Source organism: Typopeltis vanoorti, chromosome 4, assembly GCF_054136105.1.
Source record: "Typopeltis vanoorti isolate ZY-2024b chromosome 4, IOZ_Tvanoo_1.0, whole genome shotgun sequence".
In the NCBI taxonomy this organism is placed as follows: Eukaryota; Metazoa; Arthropoda; class Arachnida; order Uropygi; family Thelyphonidae; genus Typopeltis; species Typopeltis vanoorti.
In genome coordinates, this window is record NC_143552.1 from 44,738,403 (window position 1) to 44,763,807 (window position 25,405).

General features: G+C 36.9%; 1 protein-coding gene and 1 pseudogene across 1 annotated transcript in view; one reads left to right on the top strand and one right to left on the bottom strand.

Moving 5' to 3' along the window:
• LOC150107269 (cGMP-specific 3',5'-cyclic phosphodiesterase-like) overlaps window positions 1–25,405 on the bottom strand; it is a 453,449-nt gene that overhangs the window by 383,651 nt on the left and 44,393 nt on the right. The gene's annotated exons all lie outside the window — the stretch shown is intronic.
• On the top strand, window positions 1,021–1,138 carry LOC150107270 (5S ribosomal RNA; annotated as a pseudogene).

Sequence of the window (25,405 nt, forward strand, 5' to 3'; positions counted from 1 at the left end):
AACTCTCAAAACAAAATTTTCTTACATCTTGATTCATTTTTCTTTTTTTCGATTAATGTCGTTTAGAACAAGCATTTCCGAAACAGTACAGTCTATTGTCTTCAAATTCAGTGAAAGAAGAGACGTGTTAACAAGTCTCTTCTTTCTCATCTGGTCTTGCCCATCCATGGTATTAGCATGCCATTGGTTATCATAAAACAAAATATGCGATAGCTTTCAGAGAAGGAAAAAATTAAATCCCAAATGCACTACACGCGCGTATTGTGAACATAGGACTTGTTAAGTTCCACTGTTAACAAATTTCTTCTTTCTCCTCTGGTATTGCCCATCCACAACTATTAGTCATCATAAAACGCACGTTCAGAGAAGAAGGAAAAAATAAAATCCCTATTGCACTATACACACGTACATTGCTCATACGACATGTTAAATTCCAGACCACCGCTGTATGAGTTTTGTCGTAAAGCGACAAAGGGAACATGCCAACCGGTTTGGTCATCAGTCTACACCTGTGTTTCTCAACGTGGGGCAATTTGAATATTTTTTTTTGGGGGGGGCAATTAAAAATGTACATGTACATATTTATATTATTCCTTTTCACTTGGCTGACTATTATGCTAGAGGGGGGGGGGTGTATCAAAATCTTTGAGACGTTGAGGTGGAGCATGATCCAAAAAAAACGTTGAGAAACACTGGTCTACACCATTAAAGTTTTCCATTTCGACAATAACATTCTCGTGTTTATAAATTACTGCAGTATTAACTGTTGTAGCACTTTTATTTCACGAAGAACGTTTTCGTTGTTTTTAACAACAGTAGTGAGAAATAAGTTTAGCCTGTGGTCTATCTCAGTGTGAGATACGTCACTAAATTTAATAATTTTAATCTTAGTATCTAATATAATAGGTTTACGCGTCTTCTTTTCACTGGAAGCAACAGCACCCTTAGTTGGAATTCTGTCTGCCATTATTCACAACAATCAAATAAAATGATAGAATTCACAGCGAAACATCAAAAGAGGTCAGCGGCCAGATCGGTTTGAAAGCACCAGTTCTCGTCTGATCACTGAAGTTAAGCAAACCTGAGCCCAGTTAGTGCTTGGAAGGGTACAACCTGGGAGCCCTGGATGCTGCTGGCATTAATTATAGTTTTTCTCCCTAGTTTATCGGTTTTTCCTCCCGCAAGCAGGCAAATCTGCCCCGGGGAACATACGCATCTACAGACATAGAACACACCGGGAGGCATAGGACTCGCCACCTTATCCTCGGGACGGGTATGACTTAGAAGGGCTAAGGATAGCTCGTAGGCATAATACGTGAAGAGAAGAACATCAAAACAGATGTAGCGAGCTACGACATCGTAAACGGTTCACGAAAACAGCATAGATGATTGTTGATTTGCTGGAACATCATGTCGCTAAAACCGTCGTATGAGTGAATGCAACGTCGTATAAATGGACATTGAACAGCGTTTTATGAGCGAAGCGTCGTAAGGCGGGGTATTACTGTATATAATCGCATATAATATTATGCAATTACATAAAATAGTGACATAAAACGAATTTTGACGCAAGTTACTGTTCTTTCAAATGCATTCTAAACCTTGTGTAAAAAAAAAAAATGTTTTGCATCAGATTTTTACAGGAAATTAACTCGTTATTTCTTTTATTTAATTTGGAACATCGCAACTCACAAAATTCATTCTGTATTCACTTGTCTCACATCAAATTTAAATCGTTCATGAAGTTCTATATTTTATTAAATATCTGGTTGTAGATGATTTTCATCACCCATTGTGAAACCACCATCCAGCTTATCTGGAAGCCTAAAGAGACTTGAAAACCTATGTTTAGTCTGTCGAGTAGGGGTACCGGATTATCGAATCCTTTACAAATAATAAAAAAAAAAAGTGAAATTTGAGTTTTTCTGAAGTTTTAACTGCTTCAAATTAATATTTCAATTATGTGATTTAAAGCAAACAACAGATTCAAAATTCAAATCTGAAACTTCATCTCCAAGTGTTGATACAATTTTTGCAGTTTTCTTAATGATTAATCTATTCGAAACTTTCAAGTTGCTCTGGCCCTGGCTTGGAGGTTTCCTTCACATCGCACCTATTTTATTAGCGCCAGTGCAGGGAATTATTATTCCTATAAGGCTGAATGCAGTACCATGTCTTAGCCGCATACGACCATGATACGGCTGGCAGTTGTCTTGGGCTCCATGCTGTTGAAATAATAATAATGGGATACGCTAACTAGGTTTTTTAACCGCAGTTAAGTTTGACTCAAAACATAGTCAATAGAAGAAACTCTGATACCAGTGTCCTGGCATTAAAGCAACAAATTGTTGTTTGTGATTGCACAAAAGCATCGTAATTGGAAGAACGAAGGTGTGTTGCGCCCTTCGATTGGAAAAGGCCGAAGTTCGATTTTCGTCGTGACGAGAGGAATCATTATATGATTTTTTTTCCCCAATTGAAGGTGAGTTATCCGATCTCATACGGGGATAGCAGGGCTTTTTTCTCCCGGAAACTCGAGTTTTTCATCCCGCATGCAGACAAATCCGCCTTGAGAAAACACACAATTTACAGACTAAAAATATTAGTGGCGTTGGTGTATATGATGATGGTAGTTGCGGTTCCCTGTAGTTGGTGAATTAAGTGGTAGAGATGGAGAGTTGTAGAGTAGGTACCTCTCCCGCGATGAGTCTTTGGCCTCCCTGGAGGCATCACGTAATAATAAAGTTATTTGTGAAGTGAAATCGGATAGGGAATAAACATACAAGAAAATCTGTGGTATCGGATCGAAAATAAATAATTTACTCGATTCGTCCTGAATTGTCCCATAATGTTACTATGAAAAAAATACATTCATGCATTTTCAACGAATTCGTTCATTTATATTCCTGTCTGTCCTATGAAAAAACACTATTTTTCAAAATTAAACAACCAACCAACTCAAACCTCTCCACTGGTCTGTGTCATTGCGTTATTGATTTTCTGCGAATAATTCTCAAGATCTAAGAAGATTATGACATAATTCGAGGTGATAGATGACTAAATCACTCACTGGGACCATCATCTTGTTTATTGATTCTTGAATCAATAAAAAAATAAATCAATCTTGAGCAAGATTGATTCTTGATTCCCTGATCCTTACCCATTTATAGTGTACTATAAAAAAAGTGGTATGGATTTCCATTCTTTCTTGGGTGGGATTGGAATGAATAAATAAATAAATATATATATATATATATATATTTTTTTTTTTTTGGTGAGGTGGTTTGAAGTTTTCACATTGCGCTTTCTAAATTAAAGAAAACTCATTTCAAGAATCCGAATTGCCTTTGCAATACACTGGTAAAAATGGAAATGTTCTCTTTTAAATATTGATTTTTGACTTGAGTGACAACAAAAATTCCAAAACCAATTTTACATGAAACACCTCATATAGAGGTCACTGCGATTCAGTGCTTGTTTCACGAATGACGTCATCGATTAGAAACATCATTGGATTACTATAATAAATTGCATTTTCAAACGGAAATACATTTAATGCACTGATGTTATTTATGGAATGTGGAAAGGGGCATTCAAGAATACGTCAACTGTTTGCGTCATAGCATCGCACTGAACAGTAGATTTCCTAATACGCCATCTTCAGGCACTGGGACGGACTAAATAAGCTTAACTAATTGAATGATAGATTCATTTATGGACAGGAAGTTAAGAACGACGATGGCAAAATGCAATCGAGAATAAAATAGCTCCAAAATTGCATCATTATGGGATGTCAATATATACTGGAAATACTTTTCCATTTGTAATGATAAAGATAACGATTTTTATTCAGTTGGAAAATGGATTTAAAATTGGGTCACATGCCATTGAATCAGAGTTGGTACGAATAGTGCATCGGAATGAAATTCAATCGTATGCAATTGGATATTTGTAAGTCCACTCTGATCGCAAATAACTGCCACTATCCATTCAAAAGTTATTTAGTAAGTGAAAATTAAAAAGAATGACATATATAAATAGGATCAAAAATAATTTCATTCAGGACACTAGAAGGACGAGCATTCTTGTTTTTACACATTCTTGTTTTTATTCATCAAAACAGCAGCAGCAATATTAGTGATTAAAGGCATCTTTCTTGTTCCATAAAATTTTTGCGGTGTCCTTCCATGTTTGTCTTTTATCTATCACAGTTGCTGTTCCTCAAGAGATATTCACCTTCCTCTATTATATACTCTCCTAATGATATTTATTTCCTCTTATTCGTGGGAGTAATTTCTCGTTGATCACTTCCCCCCTCCATTTACTTTTCGGTACTCTTCGCCAACTCTAACTCCAATGTTTCAATTATTCTGGTGTTTGCTTTAACAGAATCTAGGTCTCACGTCCATAAAGCGTAATACTCCAAACATATGCATTTATAAATCTTTCTAACTTTGTTTATAACTGAAAGAAACTGGATATGTATTGTTTCACTGTTGAGCGGAATCTTAGCCAGTGACTGGGAGAGTTGTAATCCTGACATGGACTTTTGTTTCACTCGTATTTAGCTTTTTTTTTTTTTTTAATTCTCTCCTCCGCCGACGAATCATTTTTATAGTTGTTTGCAAACCAGCAATTACTGCGATGTCATGCAAATCTCATCTGTAAACTGCCTTTATAAGAATATTAGATATTATTTTAATTTTGTTTATAGCTAGTTCGATATATGTTAAAAATTTAGTACAAGAAGCAATCCCTGTCTGACTTGATCATCCCTCTCTTTTTGTTTTTTTTTTTAGTAATTCTCGTCTCTTCCCAATCTACCTGTTCTGAATACCCATATATATAATCTTATTGTCTCTCCAATCCATGTTAGCTCTTTCCATACTTTTCAACGATATTTCCAACCTGCTCTAAAATGCCTTTTCCAAATTTTTGAAAGCAAAATGTAACTTTTTTTCTCCAGTCTTTTATTTCGATGATTTTTCTTAGTGCAAGGATTGTTTCACCTTTCCCATATTTTCTTCTATATTCTAACTAGTCTTCACATATATTCCCTTCTGTTTTATTTCTTCTGTTTTCTTTTGTATTCTGTTTTGAAGCATATGGCAAGAGACTAATTGCGCGATAATTTTTGCAGTCTCTGGCATTGGCTTTTTTTGGTATTGGGATTAATATAATTTGTTTGAGGTCCCTTATTGTATCTCCTTTTAAGTTTGGTCAACTCAGATTTTATCATATCACCTGTTCTTTTATCAGTTCTTATACTATCTTGATCTGCTTCTTTTCCATTTAGTTTCTAGGTACACTATTAAACTCTTCTTACAGAATGTCAGATCTTCTCTTGCACAGACTATTTTTGATTATATTAACATGTATATCCTGACTATTGTATAGTTCTTTCAAATGCTGCCACCATCTTTATGTATCTTTCATATCTTACAAGGTATCATCGTTTTAATCTTTATCATTCTGATATTCTCACGTATTCCATTTCCTTTTTCTTGCATCAAATTTTCATTGTTCTGAATTATTCCTGCCTCCATTTTTCCGTCGGTGTTTCTGCACTCAAAAGTGATTCTGTTTATTAATCTTACTTATTCCTAGTTGCTTTTCATGCTGTTTATTTCTAATTTTATTTCGCCTTTCTGCCATTAAGATGGCCTCACTTGTTCCGCTCTAAGTTCTAGGTCGTGTTATTTTGACCAGATATTTAAGTGCCTCCGTAGCACGATTGAAAAAGGCCTAAATTCGATTCTCGTCATGATGAGAGGAATCTTTATATGGGTTATTTTCAATTGGAGGTGAGTTAGCCATCTCATACTTATATAGCAGGGTTTTTTCCTACCAGAAACTCGGGTTTTTCATCCCGCATACAGCCAAATCAGCCAGCCTTGAGAACACACGCAATTTACAGACAAAATACTAGTGGTAGTGGTGAGCAGTAGATGGCATTGGTGTAGGTGATGATGGTAGTGGCGGTTCCCTGTAGTTGGTGGATAAAGTTGTGGAGACGGAGAGCTTTTTTTCGGAATAAATACATACACAAGCACGCATAAATTAAAAAGATAAAATTCGAGCGAACCACAACATTCCAACAATGGTAAAGCGGTTAAATATTATACCAAAAGTTATTTACAAATTTGTAAATAACTGCTAGTTATTTACAGCGAAACATGCAGAAGTTTTGTTTCTTATCATAAAAAAGTAGGCTATAGTTAAACAATTATATGCACGTAGTGATTCTATATTCTTACGATCCCACAAGAAACGTTTTCTAAAAAAAAACATATCGACACTTCATGATATCCGTTTCTTGACCAGTGGAAATCCAGAATTTAGTTTTGGCAGTAGGGTTGACTTTTTTAGTGGGAGGTAAAGGGTTGAGAAATAAATATTGGTTTTTTTAGAACATTTTTTGATTTTGTTTAATTAATATAATTCATTTCATTTTTAAATGTGTACTGTATTGTGATTCACAAAATCATAGAGGCAGGTATTGTTGCATAACCGAACAGTTGCAATATTTTTCTGATTTCTTGAGGAGGGGGGGGGCGATTTCTCCTATCCTCTACCTTGACTGGATCTACCACTATCTGTCCAGCATCCCTTTTTTGTGGTTATTGTTTCAGCTGTCTTTCCCCATTACTGTGATCATCAGTCAGTAAAAAGAAACAGGGACGCGTTATCATCCCACTAATATCCGTGAAAGTGACACTTAGGGTGGAGGTAATGTGATGGTTTGCGGAGACATCTTGTTGGGCGAATACACTGACCTGTATGTGCTTCCTAGCGGAACTATGAATGCTGCAACTTATACAGACGATGTTCTGTATCCCTATGTTCGTTCATATGTAAGTATGATAGGGGAGGAAGACATTTATCCTAAGCATCATCGAGCGAAGATTGTGGATCGGTATCTTCAAAAAGAGACAATCGTAAGTCTGGACTGGCCAATCAAGTCTCCTGACCTTAATCCTATCAAGCATATCTGGGATGCTCCAGGTAGACGTGTTGCTGCTCTCAGTCCCCCTCCCCAGACCTTGAGGGACTTAGGAGAGTTTTGCAGGAGCAATAGTTATTACCACCTGAGCTCCTGCACACCATTACAAACAGTATGAAACATCGTTGAGAACGCTGTATTGCGGTGAGGGACGACTACATTCCTTAAACTCGTAGTGACACTTTGATAATCTCATTTTGACCACTTGTTTTTGAATATTGCTTTCGTATACCCATTTGTTACTGAATTAAACTGTTTATTTGCATTTTCGCGGACATTTCTTCTACATATACTAATTTTTTTTTATCAAATTGCATAAAAATTCATCATAGAGTTTTTGAATTATCGTGATTTTTCTCTTTGTTCCTTAACTTATGGACACCGGTGTATTTCTTGCTACAGTCACTAAGTAGATTTGGTCCCACACGAGCGATGAAAATCACCTACTACCTATAGTCGATTATAAACATCTTACATGCTACAGTAAAATTCGAATCCACAACTTATAAGCTGGAGAGAAGACATTATTTACTCCACCAGCTGTGCCAGCGATTATAGATGATACAGACATGTCTGTAAATGAAAGCAAAGCCTCCACGAAAAGAAAATCTTCTGCATATTATTATTTTTATTTGCTTTCATTGATATTCAAAATATTAAACTGCAGCATTATAACAAAAACACGACCTAATAAAAAATGGTGCGTATCCGTCCGCATACAAGTTATTTCTAAACACTGGCTCGACGGAATTCTTTGAAATTCATATTTATCTGCCAAAAGAATTGGAACCGACAGCGGAATTAGCTTCCATCAATCAACAAGTACCATATTTCAGGTGTTGCTTATTATCTTAAGTATGTCCGTGCATTTTTTTTTCATGGGGAAATTAATATATATTAAATGTTATATTAATACTGCAGACTGGGATTTGTTTCCCTTCATTTCAAGATTAAAGAATAAAGACAAAATTATGAATCTTTGCAATCGAAAATGCCTAAATATTCTTGTCCATTCATCACTTTTTTGAGTTATGCACATAGAAGAACACCTGTCAGAACAGACTTTTGTTCTTTCAGATTTTCTAAAATCAATTTTGATTCCCGATGCTTGGCACCGGTTGTTGTCGCCATAAGGCTGTCTCTTGAGTGATGTGAGCTACTCTTTCCAAGACATCTTAATGCTCAGGAGATTCTTCGGAAATACTTCACTGGAAACAATTTCATATAGGATTTTCTTTATTCCTGTGTTGAATAGTTGGAAATATGTTTTGTTTTTGGCACTTCCTTCTAAGTGCATGCATGAGTCAGACTCTTGTAAGCTTTTACGCCTTTCTGCTGGCTTTCACTCCCTCCCCTCTCATAAAAATGTTTCGTTTATTTCACCCCTTTCACACTACATTTTTGCATTGAAAAAAGTCAGTTTACTTATCGACTCTCACTTTTTTTTTTACCAAAACTATCGGCATTGTGGTGATTAATCTAAATGCTTCAAGACATTTGGAAGACACCTAACGACAATGTGTAGAAATTCAATTACTGTCGATGTCGCAAAAATACAGGAAGTACTTAAACCTAACTGCTACTCTTTTCTTGTGCAAACAAACATTTATTTACTTTCTTCTTTACGCGTAAAGGTTAAATTTTACAATTTTTTTTTTTCACTTTAGCCAAGGGCAAACTGCTGAGAATTTGTAATATCGTTTCACACCAGTCATGGTAGAATTCATAAACTGTAATTGACTGATGGATAAAAATATCCATACAATAAAAGATGGATATTTTTTAAGATGCATGAAAATAACAGATGCATGTTATAATGCATCTCTTATGCATGTTCATTTCTGCATGAAATTACTCATTTTTCAAATTATTTATGATTTGCTTATAAAATTAAAATACGAAATGCATGATTATTTTTCCTTTATTTTTGTTGTAACAGAAATGACTAATTTGTGTATGTGTGTGTGTACAGACGCTAAGGACGAGCTATTACATTTTTATCTATATATGAAACAATTTTCATGACTACATCCAAATGTGGATATAAATTTATTGTCAGCATATAATAAATATGTTTACACAAAAAATGTGTTATAAACTTCGTACTTTTAACAAAAGTTACAAATTTCCTAAGGACGTAGTTAAGGAATTAATGTACAGTGCTTACATAAAACTATGCGGAGAGATATTTCGCAGTATGGAATATGTCCACCCGGAATTGCGACTTAGCTCAACGTCGTACCATGCTTAGCATCAAGTGATTCAGGAGTTCTTAAGGCAAACTGGCCTACTCCTCCTTTCGAGCAAGGATTAAGGCCTTTGTTTGTTTTCTGGAGGGGAATTTCGAGCAGCAATGCGCCTCCCTATTGGTCCCAAACGCGTTCTATGGGTTTGAGATCTGAGAAGCGTGCTGGCCACTCGATTCGATGAATATCCTCGGTCTCCAGAAGTATCTTCATTGCTTGCGTACGATGTTTTTTAGCACTGTCACCAAAAAAAAATGAATTCTTCGCCTACAACAACCATGGAACAATCAAACATGACGCTGAAGAAGTTCGTTGCAATATCGTTCACCAGTCATAGTTCCTTTTTACAGCACTTGTAGCTCGGTGCGTCCATTAAGCATAATAACCTCCCTACACCATGATCCTGCACCGCTGTATCTATCCCTTTCAAGAACATTCTCGCGATGGTAAGCAGTTTGGAGGAGAGACTAAAACGACTCATCTGTAAAGAGTACATTAGCACATTGGTGTCTTGCACCACTGAAAACGTGCTCTACGATGAGTTGTAGATGAAGGGACGCAGACCATATGTCGCTGACGTCTTTCTACAGTTTATCGAAATATCCATTTACCTGTGCTTGAATGGAGTCGACTTGCAAGGTGATCTACCATGGATTACGTTTTGCTGTTATAAACAAAGGTCTGTCTTCATGATTCGTGGTTTTATTACATTGCGAGGGCAACCCTCTTAGTAAACGTCTGGAACACATTCCATTGGTTTGAAACGATTCCCAGATCCTGGATACAACGCTTTGTGAGATTCCAAACTCCCTGATAACCCTTTGACTTCCTTCAAGCTTTCCAATAATTCAACCCCCCCGCCCCCTTGAAATCATCTAGATGGTGTCTTTGGGATATCACAAGACATTCAAGTTTACAATTTTATTCAACGAAAAGAGCTTCCTTCAAACATAATTCTCTTAGCGAAGCCTTTTGCCTTCTATCTTGTAGAGGGCTACCACGTGACCCTCTTTGCGTGCGATATGATGCGTACCTGCTTTCTACTCGAAATCGTCAGTTATACAAATTCCCACAAGCAGATTCGTCTGAATTTGTAATCTGCAGAAATAGTGTTCATCCTTTGGTTTTGGACAGTATGTGTGTAAAACAGCTATTTGATTCTTTCCCATTTGAACTTTATTGTACGGTAGAGAATGATCATTAAGCATTTCCTCGTATAGAATTTGTTTAAAGGCAGCTGATTCGCACACTATCTATTTTTGTTAAGCTATAACAAGCCATGCACTTCTCACCTACCTTTAGAACTTCAACTTCTGTAACTTGGTGATTTTTGATTCCTGTTAAATATTGTGTGTGTGTGTGTAAAACAAGTTTTTTTAAAGCAAATAAATAATATCACTATTTATTAATCTTTACCCAAATAACAACTCAAAATTTGAATGGCTTATCTATACTGTCTTGTCAAAAGTGTTCACCAGCAAATGTTTGTATTTCCTGTCGCTGCAGTGTTGCTGTCAATACGAGGTCGGGCCTCCTTTTGATGCTATAACAGCCCTATATAACTATAACTTAGTAGAGATCCTACCCTTCGGGGTAGGATCTCTACTAAGTTCTGGTAAACTGCTTGAATTCGTTTCCATTCCTCCTATAGTAAGACGAACAGCTGACAAGTGTTAGTTGGGAGAGTAGATCTGGCACGCAACCTTCGCTCCAGCTCATCTCAAAGATGTTCATTAGGACTGAGGTCGGGATTTTGGGCTGGCCAGTTTAGTTCTTCCACCTCCATGTTTTAAAACCACGGAGTTATGGCTCTTCTTTTGTGAGCAGGTGCCTTATCGTCTGATACAGGAAAGGGCCTATTTCAAACTGTTGTCTCAGTTTGGGAAGAACAGAATTGTCCAAAATGTCATGGTAGACATAAGCGTTTAAAGTTCCGGACACTGAAACCAATGGGCCCAATCCAAATCAGGAAAAACAACACCAGACCATTGTGCTCTCGCATCTAAATTTCACGGTCGATACAAAGCATTCATAAGTCTCGTTCACCAGGCATCTGCCAGGTCCAGACACGTCCATCGCATTGCTAGATCGTCTGCCGCGATTCATCGCTCTACAGGACCCTCCATTGATTCACAGTCCAATGACGGTGTTGTTTGCACTATTCTAGACGACTGTTCTAGTGTACCTGCGTCATACATTGGCAGGTCTAATCAAGGACACACACACACCTCCCGGCGAATAGTTCTGTCACTGACATCCGTTTATGAGCTCATGCAGAAATTGTTTGTGATGGTTGCTAAGGCCGACTGTCAATTTACTGTGACTACACGCTTGAGAGTTCGCCTGTCCCGATTTGTCAGTTTATTGGATCCACCAATTTGGGGAAACGGTTTGGTGGTTCCATCACATTCCCACTTCACGATAATCCTCACTGACAGTAGACCGTGACACGTGCAATGTGGCAGAAATCTGTCTGACCGAATGACCGAACTTGTAGGCTCCGACTATCATACCACGTTCGAACAGACTCAACTCTTTTCGTCCACTGTCCACACGTCTAATGTCCACATGCATGTGAATTTTTATATAGCTTATATATCGTTGTGGACGTGTACTTGCGTCATACAGGCGAGGCAGCTTAAAGATATGGGATTGTTGGGACACTTTTGGCAACATAGTATATGTTTGTTCCTATGTTCATAATGAAATGGCGTTAACGCGAAATTTGTGTAAATCGAAATCAGTATAACTCTGTGGATTTGTGTATGTTTCATTACCTCCGAGCTATGGTAATATAGGTCAGTATGATCAGAATGCTAATGCTTACCTAGTGCAGGCAATAGCCCTCACTAGAACACATCAGGATTAATGTACATTGATCTTATAGTTTGAATTTCGAGGGATTAGGAAAATTTGGATAGGATACAGTGGCAGATAATAGATACGAAATCTCTTGAACTGGGGGAACGTGCTATGGGAATAGATTCAAAGCATGTAAACTGAAGAGTTTGAGATGGGTGATAAGATTTGAGATAGCTCATCGAGGAGTATTAACCGGGTAGAAATGATTTGAGAAATTATTCAGGGGTAGAGCAAGAGGAAAGGATGATAAGAGGAAATCCCTGGAAATTTTCAAGAGAATTAGAAGCTTTTTGTATTGAGAATAACAGGTGCGTGAAATGCATTATCTAAGGAGAGAGGCAGTGCATACGAAGAATATTTATGCAATGACATGGTAGACTTTGTGCCGTCTGGATTATTATCATCGCAGAACCTCCTCGCAAGCAAGAAGTTTAATAGTAGAAAGTTCATGATGATTCTCAAATCTATCCCAATAAAACTCTGAAGAACGTTTTTTTTTAATTGGAAGCAGTTGGTATACACAAACTGTTCCCACTGAAAAGGCCCAAATTTTAACGAATCATTTTCATACTGAATTCCTGCCAAATAATACTTACGAAGGCTTACTTATATTCGGATTCGTCAATACTTTCTGGGAGGACTTTACTTTCGCGATGGTTCAGTATCCTTTAAGTCTAACCGACAATGAATTTTCATTAGTTTTTGCAGGTCTGGTACAGAATTCCTGGAAAAATTCCGAAGTTTATATAAATTACTTAATCGATGATTCTTAAACTTAGTCGATTCTTTCTCTCCTAATCTCCAAGGTTTGTAATCTTAAAATCGAAGCCCAGATCATTTATTATTGTTATTATTATTGCATTGGTACCTCGTCCGCGCGGTTAGCCTAGTGGCTACGCGCTTCGCAACCATATGCCTGGGGAAGGAGTGTCCTAAGTTCGATTCCCGTCGACGACGTGAGAAGCTTAAGGATTTTCCTCAGTCATAGCCAAGTTAGCCGGGCGTGGGAAGCAGGGTTTTTTCCGCCAGTTTATCTGAGGTTTTTCATCCCGCAAGCAGGCAAACCGGCCCCGTGATAAGATACAGCCATAGGACACATAAGATACAGCCATAGGATATAGTACGGCAAGGAAGGCAACCGGAAACCACCTTGCTCATGATCGTCTCCCTAGTATGGTAGCATATAGCTCCCCCCCTCCCTCGGCCGTATGGCAGAAGGGAATAGATAGAGATTGGTACCTCCACTGAGCTCGAAGACTCATCGCAGTAAGCTCAAACTGTCCAAACAATATCTGTGTACTTCTCCTTGAACTCATTGATAAAATACTCACAACTGACTCATGCAAACCATTCTCCAAGCGAAAATTCTAGTCGTCACACTCTTGCAGAAGGGTGTAAGGACTAACCACACTCTTATTCAATTTCCAGAGATGATCCCGTGTTCTGTCGGTTCTTGTAGCCAAGTGCTGAAATATTTCTTTTGTATTAATCTTGTGAAACATTTTAGTAACTTAAATGTGAAACATTTAAGTTACTAAACCCTCCCCCTATCTTTTCCACCTGTCACCAGCTTTTGTAACCTTCAAACAACATCATTCTATCGTCATAGGGAGCATTCCACAGACCATCCAAGGGGAGTGATGATGTGGTAGTATCAAGTCTTTATAGATAGAGGAATCATAACTTGTTTCTGTTTGTTAGTGTAGTCTTCAATAACTAAGTGATCCTATGAGATCTTGGCAACCTAGCAGTAAGCCCTCTGAACTTGCTCTCCAGACTGCAAAATCTACAAACACTTTCAAATCCCTAGCTTCATTAATTTCCTGTAGTACAGTTCCATCAATGTAGTACACAGTTTGTAATCTTTTCACCCCAAAATTTTTATAACTTTACACTTTTCCACCTTTTAACTGTTATCCAATTTCTTTTACCCATACCGGCAGCCTTTTAAACCATCCTGCAAACCTTTACATTGCCTCCATTAGCTATTACCTTACCCAATTTGCATCATCAAACAACTGAATATTCAAATTATTTGTCATTATGTACAAATTTGGTCCAAGCACGGAGCTTAAGAACAGAAGAAAGCAGGTGACACCTGCTAGTTGACACCTGCTGTTAGTCACCTGCTTTCTTCTGTTTGCTCCTCCATCTACAACTCTACTATATGTCCCAACCCCTTGTATCCATATCACTAGCTTCATATCTACCCCCCATTCTTCATCCATACCCCCCATAACATGCATGGGGGTATGCACGTTAGGCATACCCCCATACAAATGGGGGGGGGGGGTTGTTATGCATGGAACTCTTGCATAACAAGAGTTCCATGTGGTATTCTGTCAAATCCTCACCAAATTTCCTGATATGTATCCCCAAAGGGTGTTGACGTTACTGTGACAGCATTACAGATTAAGTTTACATTATTATTAATCTCCTATTAACAATTTTCTTCCAGATCAATTTATTACTTGTGAGCACTCCAATATTGTCATATCTGACATTTTGTGCTTCTAAGGAACTTCTGACGAATCAATCCACGTAGACCTTGGTTTTCCTCTGGGTCTCTTTCCTGCCATGTTGGCATCAAATGCCTGTTTTACTAACTTTTCTTCGCCCATTCTATTTAAGTGGCCATACCATCTCAATTAACTCTGCTGACATAGTTGAATGATAATAATGTCAAGTTGCTTTCTAATATCTTCATTTTAATGATTCTGCTATTGATGCTATCGGTTCAAACCCCCCCCTAATTTTTCTCAGATCCCTAATATCTGTGGTCTCTAGTCTTAGATCAAGTGCTTTATTTCTAACTCACCTCTCCGATCCATAACTTAAAACTTATTTAAACACTGTCTTATATACTGTTAGTTTGGTGTTTTGGCTAATTTCTCTCTTACTTCATATAAACATAGTCAGCCATACCAGCTTTGCATATTCTGTTGTGTATTTCCAGATTTAAACTGCCAATTTCACTAAGAACTGTGTCGAAATAGTTGAACTATATTTCTTGTTGTATAGGATCTCCATTCAGAATGCAGCTGACGTTTTCTGTGCTCCTGCCTATTTTCATAGTTTTGGTCTTTTTTATTGCTGATTTTCATTCTAAATTTGTATGTAAACAATGTACCCCCGCAAAGTTTCGTAGTATTTGGATCCCTAGGTGGCGCTCTACAAGATCTTAAACAGGAATACTTTAATTTTGATCAACCCTGTATTTACTAATTAGTATATTATATATAATACTAATATATTAGTTCCGTTGGTGGGATCAGGAAACCCTCAAGCCACTTGAGGCCCTCTAGTAAGCCGAGCGATGGTCTCACTGGACGATAAGAATCACCTGTCATCTAAAGAAAAGCATGTTTCACCATTATTATCTAACCAAAATCATATTTAATTGTTTGCTACTGCAGTCTTGGATCCTACTTTATACCACAGAACTCTTTACCTTCCTTCCATTTCCTTGAGACTTAAGTTAAACATTCTAGTCAAAGACAGCGCCAATTCCTTTGCATATTACCGTAATATGCTAGCTGATATCACGTATAATCCCATGGCAGTATTTGCATTGAAATTCTGCAATATCCTAAACTTCTAATTCATTAATTTTATTCTCACATTAGTTCCTGTCATTTCTTTCAGACTGGTGTCCTCCTTTTGATAGATTGCAAGGGTTATTGACTTCTCTTTGCAAAGTTGTCATCACTCGGTAATTCTGCTTTTGTAACTGATACCATCAACGGTCAGCTATTTTTCCTTTTGCTTGCTATACCTGTTGAGCTTATTGATCACCGTTCTCCATATATATATCCTTATTTATTCACTCCACTCGACAATCTCTGCAGTTTATGAATATCCATTTTTAGATGAGCACTTTGCATGACAAGAAAAGTAATCTAGATTACATCTGCAATCATGTTACCTGCTTTTTTATGAACAGAAGCAATGTTGATGACATATACTGCTCAAAACAATTAGAGGATATTTTAGTTGCTGTCGGATAATTATAAATTTCTGCAAATAATTATTATCCCCATATTATTAAATTATTAAATAATTTTTATCCCCATTCCAAAAAAGACGGGAGTTTTAGACTGTAACAATTTTAGAACGATAAGTCTTATAACTCACACTGCAAAAATTCTGGTGCAAATAATTTTAGAGAGATTTAGGAATAATTTTAGAAGTGGAAAGATTTCAATATTTAGGTAGCTGGATCTCAGAGAAAGGAACTTCAGAGTTGGACATTAGAAATAGAATAGGCAAAGCTAAATCGGCATTTATGGAAATGAAGAGAATTTTAATAAACAAGAACACTAAAATAGGTGTTAGAATTGGAATAGTTAAAGCAACAGTTTGGAGTATTGCAAGTTATGGAAGTGAGTCATGGACACTAAGAAAGAGAGATATGGAAAGAATTAATGCAATGGAAATGTGGTGTTATAGAAAGATGGAAAAGATTAGCTATACAGAAAGAATATCAAATCAAGAAGTTTTAAGACGAGTTGGGATGGAAAGGACACTGTTAAAGAATATTATGCAAAGACAGACTAGATTTGTAGGACATCTTCTGAGAGGTTCTTCGGGACACCTGACAAGAACTATATTACAAGGGAAAGTTGAGGGGAAGAGAAGACGTGGAAGACCAACTAGAGAGTGGTTTAATGACATCGTGGAATGGACTGGTTTAAGAATGATGGAAGCGACAGACAGAGAGAAATGGAGAAGAGCTGCTCATCTGCTGCAACCCTCTTGCTAGAGGATGCTACCGGACGACGACGACGCAAATAATTATAACTATTGGGTACCTTATACATGAATAAATATTTCTTACTTATGGATAGGGTGTAGTTAATGAGATATTGTTTAGGTAATCGATATTTATTAAAACTTACTTTAACAAATTATACATTTTAGCGTGAAATAATTTTAACAAAAATAGCCACAAACGCTTTTGTTAATTTTTAATAGGACGTATGGTCTCCATTAACAGCCAAAACAGCGGTACATCTTGATTGCATGGACTGGATAAGATGATCAAACACTTCTTCTGGAATATTTCTCTACTCTTCTGTGAGAACAATTTCGAGCTCTTAAAGCGATCGTGGTGGCATCAGTCGAGCAGAAACGTGCCTACCTAAAGCATCCCAGGCATGTTCGATAGGATTAGATTTGAAGAAGAAGTAGGTTCAATACCTACTTCTCCTTCAAACCACTCTTGTGCCAAATTTGCACGGTGTCGATGAGCATTGTCATCCATAAAATGAATTCTTGGCCAATTTCAGCATATGGACGAACTGCAGGTTCCAAAATCTCATCGCGATACCTTTTCGGGCTATTAAGGAACCTTTTCTGATAAAATAGAGATCAGTATGGCCACCTATACTTATTCCAGCCCATACCATCAAACTCCTACCTTGATGTTGGGGTCTTTCACGAACAAACTGTGCATTATATCTTGTTCAGTTTTCACGCCATATCGAGATACGTCGGTTATCTGGTTGCAGACTGAACCTGGACTCTTCACTAAAAAGTACACGAGCCCAATCCTCATTTGTCCATTTGCGATGTTCCTGTGCCCAAATTCTTTGGGCCCTTTTGTGATTTGCAGCAAGTGGAATGTAAAACATTGGTCATCGAGCATATACATTCATGGCATGAAGACGATTTCGTACTGTCTGTGTCGATACCAGCCTCCCTGTTGCTGCGGCATTTCGAAGTTGTGGTGCATTAAATGTTCGATTTCTTCTGGCAAGTAATGACAAATGCTGATCATCTGTTGGAGTTATTGATGGGTGACCTTGTCTTCGGCAACCATTTTCCGGTCTCCAGAAAGCGATTCCAAAGTCGCGAAATTACGCTTTGAGATACACGACACGCTTGAGCAACTTGCTGCGTTTGTCTAGCTTCTAATCGACCAATGGCTCTCCATTCCATGGATTCCGGGATATCATGCTGCTCTGCCATTTTTAACAAAATAATAGGTAGTAGGTGACACAAGTTTTCAATTGAAGTGATAATTATGCACTGTGAAAGTGAGCGCAACAACCCGCGCTTTTATACCCCCCCCACATGCTAATACGGCTAAGACAGGTTTCAACAAGCCTTAACATGATTTTGTATGCAGTTGCGTGTTCTACACTGTTGTATATTAAGAATATTTTAAAATAAATGTGTTACATTTGTAAATTATTTTTATAGCTTTATAATTTACAAGAAAACCAAAATATCCCTTAATTATTTTGAGCAGTATATTTATACATGCAGGCTCAAGAAGACTGCATCACATAGTTCTACCCCTACCCCCTCACATACAAAGCTAACGGATTATATAAAGGGAAACAGAGAGATCAGCAATAAAAATCGCTGGTGTTGTGTTCTATTTATCCATTCTAAACTAATATCCATGAAAGCGTTTTAAAGTAAAAATATGATATAATAATAGATATTTCAGACTGCAAGTCTTAAGTATTTATTGTTTTTATTTAAGTAATTAAATTTTATGGTCTCTCTAAGAAAAGCGTTTGGAATATGTAGTCCTGTAGTAATTGCTTTCTTGAAGTTTGTTATCCGGACGAAAATTCTGTGCCATTTCTCACTTTAAAAAGAAACTATGTGCACTTCATTGAATAAGAGAGGGAGGCCCTTCGTGACAGTCCATTTACTTAGGCTGCAGCGTGCAACCATTTTGTTACACAGCATGCAAGGCGGCCTAGAAGTATGTATTAGGCAGTTGCTGGAACAATATTAACCAGGTTTTATTATTATTTTGATTAATAATAGATTTTTGTCCAATGTTATTAACGATAATTATTCTGAGTTCAAAATCCTCAATAGTAGTGGTAATAAAATTTTTCTGCTTAAATGCGAATTCTCCAACTGCTCTATTACTTCTGTGCACCCGGTATATAATTTCAGTAATTCTACGACACAAGCGTAGGTATTCGTCAAGCAAATGATGTTGGTGATACCAGTCACGTAAAATGGCACAAGTCATAGACAAGTATAATAACAAACTATCACCAGATGACGTCACCAGTTCTTGCAGTGATGTATAATTACTATTAGGTAGAAAAAGCATACTGGAACACCCCCCCCCCCCCCGTCGTACATCTGTTTCTTAATGCTCAAGATAAACAGTGCACTCTTCAGCTGAATAATAAAACTTTCGAGTCATTTACTTATAGATTGGACCAATGCCAGATTTAAGAATTTAACTTCCTCAAAATTGACCAACCGTAGCTAATACGTTTTAAACGTTCTTAGTAATAAAGCAGTGCTTGCTTACCTGGCTTATTAACAGGGTTCTGCAAAAGCCTTTCATTAAACATTGCAACATTCAAGAACAAGATAGTGAGATGTTTACACAAGGATTCTCTGATAGTTAATTCCGACAACATCCCTGGAGGGAGGGGAGTTAAATAATCTTCAAAATGCTTTGAAGATCTGTGAACTAGTTCAGTTACCAATAGCTAGGAGTGCCCAACAAATCGGTTCTGCAACATGAGACACGAAGGAGGAAAAAATGAACCTATGACGACGGTTCGCATTGTCTTCACAGAAAGTGAGAATGACAAATGATGCAAGGAGACAGTTTGCTATACGATAGTTCTGTTAATGAACATCGCTGAGGCGCCAACATTCTAGGAAGTGACGCTCCGAGACAATCATTGTCATACGGCATAAGCTGCGTTGTTTACTTTGGGGTTCTCTGCCTTTTTTATTTTCTTTACTCCTAGTCTCACGCTTCGATAACTGTCACTATCGACTTTTAGCGGATGCAGTGACTTTGCTATGCCGAAATGGAAAATATACGTTCAGAGAACATAAACATCGTCAAGTAATAAAGTTTTACGCGTTGATCCAGTGGCTTCACCAATCAGTCTAAACCTGGCAATCCCAGTTGCTGCTCTTCCACTGACAAGAAATGATACTGATCGAAGGATATTGTACATATGTCAAAATATCAAGTAAAAGTAAATAAAATCTTTTTTTTTTTTTTTTAGTATGTGGCCAGAGCTAACAACTATAATTTTACAATAACGTAAGGAAGATTTACATTGTGATCAAAATCTTTCCGGTTCTTCCCACACTTTCCTTAAGATAACGATATTATTCGTGTAGTAGTTTCCTTGCCACTCGATATGGCGACTTCAAATGTTTATAAAAGTCCTGTTTTGAACTATTGTAGATTAGATTAGCTTAGTTATTAAATGAATTGGAGGAACTACCAGTTGAAGAACTGGTTCTCAATAACTTGAGAACTTTTAAAGATTTTAGGCACAGGCAAATAGGGCTTTTTTTCCCTACCAGAAGCTTGGGTTTTAAATTTCACAACTCAGAAAAATCGATTGTCAGACATAAATACTACTTAGGGTTCTCAATCACGACATGGCGGCAGTTGCCTACCATGTTCTCTTCCCAATACTTTCAAAATCATTGGTAGCCATGAGCTCTATTTTGGTAAGTAGAGCTCATGGCTTCTACTTTTAGTTGTACACAATATAAAGCTTAATGATAAACCGATGCAGATACTTCCATTAATTGTAAATATTTTTATGAAAATTATACATGTAAAAATTCTGTTGGATGAAACCTTTCTATGCGATTGTCTTTCCCTGGGTTCCTTCGCCACTCAAGCTAGCCTGTTGACCAAGTGACCTTTCTTTTATGTAATACTAAATTAAACCATGTGCTTTGGCACATGGTTTAATTTAGTATTCTGTATATCTTCTGTAACATGTTATATCTAGTAAAAGTATCGTTTTTCCTTTATATCACGAAAATGTACATATGAAAAAGAGAGTTAAGATTAAAAAAAGGGGTGTTAAAACAAATCACGTAATGTGTAGGAAGCAGATTATCCGCATGAGAGTTGAATCTTCCAATGAATGAAAAAAAAAAAAAAAAACCTCACAGCATCGAACCTTGCAATGCTGTGAGCATTGAAAAAGAAGAAACATCCAGGTTTAGAAGTTATTAGAGTAAACTTAGCTGATCTGGACAAATTTAGCAAATTATCTTTATTAAGTAGTCGCCGACTAAATTTCATCCTTTCATTTATTGAATTTCGTCTATTACATTCCATCTGTTGAATGCCTCCGTAGCCCATTTTGAAGAACAACGAGACATAGTGCTCTTCGATGGGAAAAGACGAGTTCAAGTTGTCGTGACGAGATTATTCTTTTTATGGGCGTTTTTCAATTTATTGTGAATTAGCCGATCTCATACAACTGCTGCAGGGCGTTTTTTCATCTAGCTTATAGTAAATCGGCCATGAGAACACACGAAATTTATAGATCAAAATACTATTTATTGTAGTGGTGGGCGGTAGATGGCGTTGTGTGTGTAGAAGGGCAATCTTTTAGTTGGAGGATTAAGTATAGAAGATGATTTGGGAGTAGTGTGTCCACCCATGATGAGTCCTTGGAATCCCTGAAAGTCTCACGTAATAATAATAATCTATATACATTTATATCGTAAGCTTTCATTGTATACAAACGTCGTATACATGATGTAACACATCGTGTATACAAACAAATAGGAATATTAACGAAATATTTATTAATATTGGCTAAACAGGGCAAAGGCGATTCCATCTTCCCAGAAACGAATTTATTTTCTGTTATTCATGAACATTATTTATCAGTGCTCCTTATCTTTCTCACTGACAAATAATGAGTAATTATACATAATTTTTAAGTCCATTTTTTATTATTGATATCTGTTTTTTACATTATGCACATGTATACTGATGAGACTATTTAGACGCGTATTTAATGAAACTTCTTATTTGTGATTTTTTTGCATATTTAGCATAACCAATACATATTCGGTTAATATGTATTGGTTCAGTTATTAAATCAGCTCAGATTGGAGACAACTGCTTGTGTAAATACTGCACTGCATTCCTATTCTACACTTTCGAAATGTAACTGAGCTCTTTACCATTACTGTACATGCAAGCCTTTTAAAGAAATGTTTCACTGAGCTTTGCATTTTGGAGTCTGAAAGAGAGAGACAAAGATGTACATTCTATAGCGCGCTTTTTATTTTATTTGTTTTACTTTTTATTTTAGGAGTAAGTGCCGCCCTACTTTATGAAGTGCGTTCTGTCTTGCGTCAGATTACATGTCGCCTTTGAGTGGATTGAAGTAAATTATATCTTGATTCATGTCGTAATATTTGGCATAATTTAAGTAACTGAGTTTACTATAGCATCCTCCTTCATTTATTTTGTGTGTGTATAGAGAGTATTTGGATAACACTCAGTCATGTATTCGCATAATTGTTGTGGTTTTTTTAGTTATTTAACTGCAATTTTTAAATAACAGTTTTAGCTAACGGCTTCTGTGACTAATGCAGTTTTTCACTCTTAATTGGTTGCGTGCTAGGGCTGGTTTCGAAATAAGTACAAACTTATATGACTGATTGGGAAGGGGAAGAATTTTCGGATTTTCTGCGTTTTATCGCTTCTAGGTTAATTATTTGGAATTTTTGAAGAAAAAAAAGTTTTCAAGTCAAATAAAAGTCAAAATCAATTAAAAAAAAAAGATACATATGAAGTTTGAAACACTGTTGTCCAGCAGAATACCCTTATTTTACAGTTGGTGTGGAGCAAGAATCGACTCTAGAAATGTCTGCATAACGCCAGCGGTGTTTCGTGATCTTGTTTTGTGTTTTCATTTGGTTTGATTAAAGAAGACGTATGTGTGTGCCGGGGAGGGGTGTGATTGTGTACCGCAACTTATCTATGAAATTTCAGAGTGATTCTGTTGTAGTTAAGAAGAGCTGGATTTAAGGTTGTTGTTGTAGTCCCTAAGCTTTTAAAAGGTTCCTATACTGTAAATTTTAAGCTATCTATACTGGGGCGGAGGCTCTTTGTAATGTGAAACCCTAAACAGTAGCTTATATGTAAATCCGCCTTGGTTGTGAGTGAGATTTTGTTTGCGAATCCGTCAAACTTAAACGCTCTTAGTGTCATGGCTGTTTGCTTTCTAACCCTTGCGTGAATCTCGTATTTTAAGCTAATTGCGTGGTCTCATTTTATATTTGTGTGCTGCTAGAATTCCCTCTATGTGGTTATCGAAGCCAACATTTGCAAATATTTTAGGAGCGATCCGAAATCCCTGATCTAGAGAACCTAACATGGAACTTTTTCCCAAGCCACTCCGAGATTTCAGTATTATTAGCACAGTGGTTTCACATCCTGCGATGAAATTCATCTATAATCTAATAACGTTTACTTACATCATACTGCACTGGGAAAGCAGGTGCGCTATCCACTTAGCCAACCAAATCTGTAAATTTGTTTCCATGTTTGGAATCAAACTAGGATCTGTTGAATGTAAGCCAGATATCCTAGCCATTAGATCACATCGAAGATCGCACTGGGCATTATTATTCCGGATCATCAGAACAGATGATTAACATGTTTGGTGAGGGGGAGGGGTGCTTAGACCCAAAAATTCTTGATTCAGAAAAGGGCATTTGATTAATGACACATATCTTACAGTTTCTTCTGCCAGCTTCCCATAGAAGATCAGTTCCAGCATTGTCTGTTCTGCAGATATTTCCATGGCCGCTGTTCAGCAGAACGTATACATTATGTTTCTCATTTCTGCCAGATCTACAGTAACTTGAGCAGCAGCTGCTCAACATCCCTTCATAGTCGAACTGCATATTCACGTGTTACTCCCAGTCATCTTTCATTCCATCCACTTCAATTTATTTGCTATGGGCCCTTCTACCTTTCATGTGTGGGTGTGTATATATATATATATAACCTTTTGAATATTGATCTGTGTTCTGCGAAACCATGGAGCTCAGCAAATATTTTTCCAGGAATACCGCAAAGTGCTTCAGATCAGATTTTCTTTTGCTAAGGATTTTGCATAAGGATTAACTAACTCCCTTGAACAAGGAAGTTAGTTGATCCTTATAAATGTAACTGTTTCCGATTTCATCCAACAGGAAAGTATTTATTTCTGATTTCATCTTCTGGAGATGAATTGTTATATGTTTGCAAACAATGTTATCAATTAATATTTACAAATCGCATAAAAATAATGTCTGTGCGGTTAGCCTAGTTGCTGTGCGCTTCGCGACCATATCCTAGGTTCGATTCCCGTCGGTGACATGAGGAGCTGAAGGATCTTCCTCAGCCATAGCCAAGTTAGCCGGTCTTGGGCGTCGACAGTAGGGTTTTTCATCCAGCAAAGCAGGCAAACCGGCCTTGAGACCTCAGCATTATAGGACTTAGGATACACCGGGGCGTAGGATTTGACCACCTTATCCTGCGAACGGTTTGAGATCCGGTGATTAATAAACCCTCGACACCGCAAGGTAGAAGAGGGTAAAAGGAAGATGAGATAAAAAATAATGTTCGTTAGCCGCAAACTGCCATTCATTATACTGTATAGTTCAATAGTTACACGAAAAGTATAGAGTAATAATACTTTTTTAAAAAGCAAGATTTCAGTAATTTTTACTCGAACTTTCGATGGCTTATTCATGTGTTCAGACCGAACACTTTTCAGCTTGCGAAAAATCGGGACAGTCACGATTTTTAGAAACGCATAATCATACTACAAGTAGGTAATCGAACAAAAGTTCCTTTTCTAGTTTCGAGTAGGTACCACGTGTATTTGTTTTTCTCCAGACAGGCAATAAAGATAGTGTCGTGTCCCCTGGCCACTTTTAGTTTTTGCTGCCAGTTTGATATGGATAAATCTTAGTTCTTCGTATATATAGAGAGAGCTCTAAATTAATGATTGTATTTAGAAGACCCTTAATGGTCACTTTATTAGGAACACCTCCCTATTTAGGAAAATGGGGAGATGTTCTCAATAAAGTGTGCCACTCAGTATATGACCCGTAAAATATGACAACATATTTATGTTTGCTACAGATGACATTCTGGTTTTAAATTATTTATAAAGAAATGAACTATGAAATATTACAATTTGGATTTCCTTTTAGTAGACAACCGCGCTGATTAACATTAGCGCAATTTAGAAACATTTGTTTTAAACATAATGAACGATTGCTTAGAATTGAAAATCTATCCTTCCAAACGATGAAAAAAAATTGAGTTATACTCTTCAAAAGAAGAGCAAAAATTCGATTATTATTGATTTATGCAAACTTAAGTATATCATTTTATATAATGAGTATTTCATATTAAGTATATCATATCATATAATTTCATTAATGATATCATTAAAATATTTCTTTTCCTGCAGTATTTTTGCAAAATATGAAACCGCACGTGCATTTGTATTTGTTTAGA